A 7,500-nucleotide genomic window follows, 5' to 3' on the forward strand; every position below is an offset into this window, starting at 1 on the left:
ATAGGTTCTAGAACGTCTTGAGTTCCACCTGGTTTGAGCACTCTTTCGGACCTAGTTGCTCCTCCCACGCCGCCCGCTGCAACTGGCTCGAGTGCTGACTTAGCCTCGCTTGGACTTTCTTCGTGCTGCCTTAGCGCCTGTGTCCACAAATCCGAGGCCTTTCGTCTTGACCGACTGGTTTCGGCCTGATCACGCCGAGTTGGGTCTGGACCTACAAGTCGGTCCGTAACAGATACACAAGGCGGATTCGTACTTCAAAAATACTTATGGTAGACCAAGTGATTTTCGCGTTAGCCCCTTTCACCCGGGAGCCGTCGCCCAAATCACATGTATGGGAGATCATTTGCATCAATCGGCTGCTGTAGTCCCTCCTGTGCCCGGTCTTCCGCTGCTCGCGGACAGCGTCGGGAACAGTAGGGATACTGGTAGGATCTCGCCCGTGACCGGTAGAATCCGAAGCCAAAGGCCTCGCCTACCCCCAAGATCACCCTAGAGGGAGCTAAGACTCACGCTAGACAAACAAGATTCAAGACCCAAAGCAAAAACTTAAAACATAAGCGGAAGCAAATTATCACTAACCAACACACCACGGACGATGCGAACGCTCTCCAAGACAAACGGCTGGCCGGAAGTGAAGAAGTACTCTCGGAAAATGCCTAGGGGCACCTTGGGAGGTGGCTGGATTGAGCGGGGACCTGCTGGTTCTTCGCCGGAAAATGTTGCCAGAAAGTTAGCAGCAGTCACCGGAGGTGGCCGGAGCTGACCGGAGATGGCTGAAACTGGCACGCCGGAGTGGTAGATGCGCCACGAGAGATCCGATTGAAGAGATGCTCGTCGGTGATCGCCTAGGAGCTTCAATTGCTGGCGCCTTGTGTGGACGGGACCAGCTGGAATGTCCGCCGGAATGCTGGCCGGAAATGGAGCAGAGGTCGCCGGTGGTGGCCGGAGGCCGCAGGGAATGAACTCGTCAAGCCGTCGATTCCTAGACTCCAAGGGTGCTCAAGAGCGGTCTCCCTTGTGGGCTAAGGTAGGAATCAACTAGGTGCGACTTGACCTAGATTGGGTTGGACAGAGGTGAGCTCGGACAAGGTGAGCTTGGGCGAGCTGGGCTAGGTACAGGAAGTGGACTTGGTCAAGGGTAGGTTGGGCAAAGGGGGTCAAGTGTTTCAAGCCCTAAGTTGACCGGGTGAAGGGCAGGGGCGAAAATGTAGGTTCCTACAAAGTAGCTAGGGTAGGTTTAGGGCTAGGCTGGGTAGAAATGGAAATGACGTGGGGCTAGGTTAAGGGTAAATTAGATTAGGTTTGACTAAGATTTGGAATCTAGAAGATGAGCCTAGGTGGCGGGTGAGTAGAGACTATCTCCTAGATGTTAGGAGAGAGGCTAGGGATTAGGTGAGGTGTCTAGCTAGGTGGAGCAAGAAATGTGGTGAGGTGGATTCAGTTGGTGAGGTGGAGGAGCGAGCTGGAGGGGAGAGACTCCTAAAGTTTTCTAGAAGGGACACTTGGCTGGAGGAGGAAGAACTAGATCCTACTTTGTTGGAGACAAATCCTAGCTACTCAATCTCCCCCTTAATTTTCTCTCCAAATGGTGGGCGATCCACCAAATGAGGAAAAGATTGTGGAGGGGTTGACGAGCTGGCCTCTCTCTCTCTCTCTCAAGCTGCTCTCTAATTCAACAGGATTAGGACACGTGGCAAGATGAAGGGATGAAATTGAACAAGAAGAAACACTTACCAAAATGGAGATCGGCTAGGGTTTCTCAAGGTGGCCGGCGGTGGGAGTTCTTCCCCAAATGTCGACCGGAATTTCCCCAATTCTCACCAATGTCGCCTAACTCTGATGATGTCCGTCAAGTACAGCAAGAAGGGGCTGTTTTAGCTTGCTGTCCTCTGCCGGAGTTCGCCGGAAGATGTACCAATGTTAACCGGAATAATAGCAGCGGTGGCCGGACGCCCAAATGTGCGCCGGAATTTGGAATTCTCGCCTGATTTCAACTTTTCTAACTCATTCTTGGGCTGATATTTTTCTATTCTTTTCTTTTCTTTATTTTCTTTTTCTCAAGCCCTTTTCTTTCTCTTTTCTTCTGAACTTTCCGGCGAGATTAGCAGATCTGAACCGTGGCTGATTTTAACTTCAAACCCACGGTTCAAATGCTATTTTCAAACACGGAATCAAGAAATCTACGTGATTAATCAAGGGGAAAGTGGGTGACTCGTAAGAGACCCTTTGAAACTGGTTTCCACCGTGGGAATGAAGAGATCACTGGCTGGAAATCCAGCAAACTCCTCCTCCTTAAGCCGAACCCAGAGACAAAGAGCAACAACGTCGTTGCACCCTCTTTCTTCCTCGTTAAGGACGCTTACCGCTTGATCTCGAAGGATGGATGGTTGTCTTCTTCTTTCTAGTCACCTGGATCAATGAAGACCTGCCCTGTTGGAGTCGTGGCCCTTAACCTTGCTGGTGGAGAAGCTCGGTTGCACCATGGACGCCTTGGATTGAAGTGGGGAAAAACCGGGAGGAAGAGCTACCTTGCGCCTTGCACTTGGAGACTCCCAAAGCCGATCAACCTTTGGCCGAGTGGAGGAGAAGAGCAAAGAAACCAAGGAGAAGAAGATGAAGCCGCGGGTTGAAAGTCTTGTCCTCGTGGTATTGCAGCAAAGGCTGCTGTTCTAGCTAAACTACAGATCTACCGTAGAGAGAATAAGGCATGGAGAAGAAGATTGCGCCTAGAGGAGAAGAGAGAATTCGGGAGAGGAGAGAGAAGCTAATCTACTAATTACTTAATTTCATTCCAAATTCAATCAATGCCTCCCAAATCAAATGTTTACAAAGCTTATATAGTAGCTGAAATGGAACGGATCTAAACATTGGATCCGGGTCTGAAACTTAAAGCAATTCACACTTACACAAGGCGTAAAAACAAATACCAAAGCAAATAGCGAAAAACAAGGACTTGAGACCTAATGTCTCACTATCAAACCGGGTCCTCCTCTCGCCCGCGCCTGCTTGGGTTCGACTTGGACCAAGCCTGCCTAGGTTCGCCCTAGACTGACCCTAAGGGACTCGGGTTTGACCAAGACTAAGGCTGGATTCAACTAGAAACGGACTTGACCCACCTTCTTGATCTTTTAAAGCCTCGCCTAGAGCCATCGCACTACCTCCCACACCTCCCTCCGTGCTGACTCCAAGCTCAGTTAACGCTTCAACCTTGGGTGAATCCAAGTGCTGCACACCTCCCTCTCCTCCCTCTTGACCCAGCCCCGGGTCAAATTGACTATGCTCAGCCCTAGCAAACCGAAGATTGAACTCCTCTTGTCCTCTGAGACTGCTCTCAGCCACATCCGTGGCCGCTTGTGGCCAATTTGAGGGGTGGCCCGTATCAGATACAGAAAGCGAATTCGCTTGATACTTCAAAAATATTTAATATTTATGGTACACCAAGTGATTTTCGCGTTGGCCCTTTTTATGGGGGAGCCATCGCCCAAATCACCTATAGGTTAATGTTACAGGTCCGCCTAGGAGTTGGCCGAGGACTGCCGACGATGCCGCCGATGGCCGACCGGGTGACGAGACCAGCCAGCTACAAGGCCGGACGAGCGTCGGCCACGAGCGCCGAAGAGGGCCGAGCACGGCCGAAGGTGGCGCGAGCCAGCACACCGTCGCGAGGCTGCCGAGAGATGAGGGCGCCGAGCGCCCACGCCGAGCGGGGAAAGCACCCGCAACCACTGACCTTGCTTCCTTTTGTTGTGAGGCTAACGTGTTTAGCAGGGCACGGGACCGGGACGCAAAGGAGGTTACCCGTGGAGAGGCCACGGCCGCGGTTGCCGATGACGACGCCAAGAGCCCGAACGCGCCAGCCATTGCGGAGGAGATCACGAGCGAGGGTGCTACGCAGCCAAGGGAGGTTGAAGAGAGGACAGCCCCACACTCAGCCCGTGCACTTGATCCGAGAGAGGCTAGCCCGTCGATTGGAGGACTTCATGCCATAGCACTTGGACACGGTGAGGCCACTCTGCCCACCCAAGCCAAGCCAGACGTACTCGAGCGGAGTGGGCTGGACTTAGCACGCGGGGCTCAGCTTGCTGGACACACCATGGAGACAGGGTGTTCTGGACAGAGACTGACGAGTTCCAGACTGTCAAACAGAGGACGCACGGACAGGACAGGAACAGGGGTCGTTCAGGCGTTCAGAACAGAGACAGAGCTGACAGACAGGACGGACAGCCACAGGACAGGCACAGAGGATGTCCTGGCGTCCGGAACAGAGACAGTCCAGGAAACTGAGACGGGCAGATACGAAGGCCGTCTAGACCGAGTCTAGACGGAGTGGGTTAGGACCCAGGCGAGGCACCGAGGCAGCACCCAGGAGCGGAAGAGAGACCCGAGTTGGAGTCTTGTTGGTAGGCCGTCTCGGCCGTACCGATTCACTTTGTACATGTTTTATTTCAGCTTTTGCTCTTGTACCGGGACGGTTCAGGGGCGTCCCGAGTCACTTAGCCTTTATAAGCTAAGTGATGGAACTTTTACCCTAAGTTTTTTGACATAATAGAATTGGGTTTTCTTCTCTCTCGTGTGAGAGCTTGTCACCATGGGCGGCTGCCATGCTTGCCCTCCCAAAACCTGCAACTCCCTTCATCTCTGAGAAGCCTTAGGCCGGAGAAGACGCCGGAGTGCGGTCGGAAAGACGAGCAACCAGAGGGCTGGCGCCGGAGGCCAGCACCGGACGCTCGGCTGCGAGTTCTTCCTCTCCCATTTGCTGAAAACGGAGGTTCTGTGAAGCCCCAGGCCGGAACCGTGGAGAAGACGATCGGAGTGCTGGTAGCTCGACCACGGAGCTGCTGTGAGGCTGCGTTCGTCAAGGGAGAGCAGCGGATGTGGCTGCGCTGGTTTCAGCAACGCCTTCCCTGCTGAAAACGACATCCGGCGGTCTTCAAGAGGTAAGCCTTGATCTCCGACGGCTTCCTCTCGTTGTCCGTTCGTTCCAGAAGGTGGCTCTAACGCTGCTGACGCCGGAGGTGCTTCTAACTCGTTTGGAATCCACCGAAGGTAGCTCGGGCGATTGTCGCTGGATTGAAGAGTCGTTCGATCGGTTTTAACGACTGTGAGCAGCGCATTCGGGCGGAATCCTTCCGTTCGTCTAACACTGTGAGCAGGGATTCAAATCGATGGGAGACTAAGCGATTTCTGTAGCATGTGTTTACTCTTGCTTCTGTAATGTTATTGCTGCGAGAAATCGAGGAGAAACACAAAGGAATCGGAAGGAAAACGAAAAACGGAATAGCCTTCAACCGGTTTCTGTAAAACAGTCCCTGAACCCTGATAAAACGCGAATCTGAAGAAATACAGAGGGGGTTTTGATGATCCGACGCTTCTGTGACTTTCCCCTCATCAATACGAAACCAATGAACCCGGAATGAGCCAAATCCGACAAGAAATGAGGGAGATATCGCAGTTTGAATAGCCTGGACTGTTTCCCCCAATTTTGCCGCCGACCAGTCCCTGGAAACCTGCAAATCTGAAGAAAATGGTGTACAATCTCGACGATCGGCCACTGTGGTTGCCTTCCTAACTTCCTTACGCACATTTCAAGCTAAGGAGGCCCAAAATCCGACGTCGGATGACTGAGATATGATCGACGGCCTGAATCTGAAAAAGAACGGCGGTGGAAGTCTGTAATCTCCGCCCGAACGGCGGCAGCGCCCCCATCTTCACTAGAATTTGGGGAAAACCACCAAATCCGGTGATCTGACTATCCTCCTTCGTTCTAATCTGTTGTTCTTGCTCTATTCCTGATATCTAATGCTTGGATTAACGTTTTGATTGAGAATGATCACCCGGAGAATCGATTGAAGCTCTGGAATCCTTCCCGCACCCGCCTGAGTGGATGAACACTGCTGCAGCGTCGCGTGCCTTCCAGGAGCTATCACCTGAGAGCGAATCTGAGCCGGGCCTCTTGGGAGTTCCTTCCTTGGTGTCTTAGGAGTCTCCCGGTGAAATCTGGCATTCATTGGACGAAGGAAATGACTGGAACGAAGATCTGAAGCCGAAGCTGTCTGAACCATTTCCTGTCGTCCTGAACAGAGCTCCACCTTGCGGCGTCCAGCTCCAAAACTGCTCAACGTCTTGCCCAAGGAGGTCTTGTTTGGGCCCAATCTTCTGGGCGTCCAAACCTTGGTGTGTCAGCTCCCTTCAAACCAAATTTCAGGATTTTTGGGTGTCTGGATCAACGGGAATGAATTTTTGAAGACGGACTACTCTGGAACTCGCCTGCGTTCTGTTCTGTTCCTGAACAGAGCCTGTTGACTGTGACAGTTCGGCGCCTTCAGCCTTCAACGACTTGACCTTAGAGGGCTCCGATTGCAGTGATTTTTGGAGCGTCCCTTCATAATCATCAGAGGCAGCTACCCACCAAATTTCAGCCCAATCCGAGCTGTGGATGATTTTTAATGATTTTTGGAAGATCGGCAAAGCCTGAGAATCCAGAACCTTCACCAGAGAACCAGGGAGCTTGAGCTGTCCAGGACAGCGCGCGTGCTTCGGCGTCAATCGAAGCTTGCCTCACCCCTTCATCGTCTAGCTCCAGGGGTTTAATCCTCAATCTGGTGACGCCTCTCCACCTTCGAAATACTGCTCTTAATCTTTGCCTTTGTCAGTGATTTGCTCGCCCTTGTTTGAAGTGCATTGTAGCCCAACGGTGGAAGGTGTTGCGGACAGCAGGGCCTAATCGATTGCAGCTACACCTGTTAGGAGACATAGCTTACGCCGGGCTAAGCGGCGCTTGCATCCCCCTAAACTCAACAACGAACAGGGGTAAAATGTTCTCACGGTGAAGTCTCCTAACGATGCTTGGAAATACTCCGTTTCCTTGCTAATTTCGACAGTAACCTTCTCTATTCATTTTCTGGAGTGTATTGCTGAGAAGGAGGAGCAGTCCAACAACCGTGTGCTGAGCTGATCCCGGGAGAAGAAGGGTGTACGCTGTCACCTTGTCAGCGCTAGCTTCCCCCTACTTCATCACAGCACTAGGGGTTCCATCATTTCCAGCTAAGTGCAATCCCTTCTCCCGTTTTAAGTTGCTGAATTACAAAACAGTAACTATGCTGTCTACGTCTTGAGCAAGGAGGAGAGACCAACTTGAACGGGCGCCTCGCTTGCGAAGACCGACGTGCTGATTACCAAGGGGCTTTGGCCTTTGCCCTTGGTCGCTTGCTGAACTAGCTTCAGCCAGGTAGGCACCCGAATCACCCTATAGATTCGAGGGCGGGTGCACTTGTTTTCAGCCTTGCCTCCGGGCGTGTAGTGCTTGGGTTACCTCCAAAGCTCGTTAGCTAAGGACACGAACCCGGACTACGGACCTTCCTAGGGTGCATGGTGATGGTTTGCACGTCCTAAGGATTGTATGCGTGGTTTGATGAATGTGTTGAATGCTGGAATGAGTGAGGAATGAGTTCATGTTGTACGCTACGCTTGTAAGGCCTCGAACCCACATTGTTGTAATAG

Source organism: Nymphaea colorata, chromosome 3, assembly GCF_008831285.2.
Source record: "Nymphaea colorata isolate Beijing-Zhang1983 chromosome 3, ASM883128v2, whole genome shotgun sequence".
Taxonomy (NCBI): Eukaryota; Viridiplantae; Streptophyta; class Magnoliopsida; order Nymphaeales; family Nymphaeaceae; genus Nymphaea; species Nymphaea colorata.